Below are 1,475 nucleotides of genomic sequence, written 5' to 3'. Positions count from 1 at the left end.
AAAAAAAGAAAGGCGCAACTCTTATGACAAAGTGAATGGACCTGCAAACTGCATCCTAGCACCTTTTGCCCTTAGATGTGAATGCAAAGCAAGACCTCCAGGTATATGAGGGAGACCAATCACTTGGAAAAGAGGAAATTGGGGCCGGGCGCGGTTGCTCAAGCCTGTAATCCCAGCACTTTGGGAGGCCGAGGTGGGCGGATCACAAGGTCAGGAGATCGAGACCATCCTGGCTAACATGGTGAAACCCCGTCTCTACTAAAAAAATACAAAAAACTAGCCGGGCGCGGTGGCGGGCGTCTGTAGTCCCAGCTACTCGGGAGGCTGAGGCAGGAGAATGGCGTGAACCTGGGAGGCGGAGCTTGTAGTGAGCTGAGATCCGGCCACTGCACTCCAGCCTGGGCAACAGAGCCAGGCTCTGTCTCGGAAAAAAAAAAAAAGAAGAAAGTTGAGTGTCTGAGGTTGGTTGGAGTGGCTCACACCTCTAATACCAGCAGTTTGGGAGGCCAAGGCAGGAGGATCACTTGAGCTTAGAAGTTCAAGACCATCCTGGAAAACATAGTGAGACCTCATCTCTACAAAAAAAAATAAAATAAAAAATTAGCCAGGCATGGTGGTACATGCCTGTAGTCCCAGCTACTTGGGAGGTTGAGGTAGGAGGATTGCTTGAGCCCAGGAGGTGGAGGCTGCCGTGAGCTAAGATCGTGCCATAGCACTCCAGCCTGGACAACAGAGCAACAGCCTTCCAAAGTACTGGGATTACAGGCATGAGCCTTGCACCTGGCTGGTTTGTTTGATTTTTTTTTTTTTTGAGACAGAGTCTCCCTCTGTGCCCAGTACAATGGCGTGATCTTGGCTCACTGCAACCTCCGCCTCCCAGGTTCAAGTGATTCTTGTGCCTCAGCCTTCTAAGTAGCTGGGATTACAGGTGTGCACCACCATGTGTAGTTATTTTTGTACTTTTAGTAGAGACAGGGTTTCACCACGTTGGTCAGGCTGGTCTCGAACTCCTGACCTCATGATATGCCCACCTGGGCCTCCCAAACTGCTGGGATTACAGGTGTGAGCCACCGCACCCAACCACATAATTTAAACATTCTAGATAGTCTTTGCCAGATTTTTTTTTTTTTTTTTTGGAGACAGAGTTCTGCTATTGTTGCCTAGGCTGGAGTGCAACGGCACGATCTCAGTTCACTGCAACCTCCACTTCCTGGGTTCAAGTAATTCTCCTGCTTCAGCCTTCCGAGTAGCTGGTATTATAGGCATGCACCACCACGCCTGGCTAATTTTGTATTTCTGGTAGAGACGGCAGGGTTTCTCCATGTTGGTCAGGCTGGTCTTGAATTCCCGACCTCAGGTAATCTGCCCGCCTCGGCCTCCCAAAGTGCTTGGATTACAGGCATGAGCCACTATGCCTGGCCTGTCTTTTACCAGATATTTGTTTCATAAATATTTTCTTCAGCTCAATGGCTTGC

The sequence above is a fragment of the Piliocolobus tephrosceles genome, chromosome 16, assembly GCF_002776525.5.
Source record: "Piliocolobus tephrosceles isolate RC106 chromosome 16, ASM277652v3, whole genome shotgun sequence".
NCBI lineage: Eukaryota > Metazoa > Chordata > Mammalia > Primates > Cercopithecidae > Piliocolobus > Piliocolobus tephrosceles.
Note: the sequence above shows the minus strand (reverse complement) of the source record.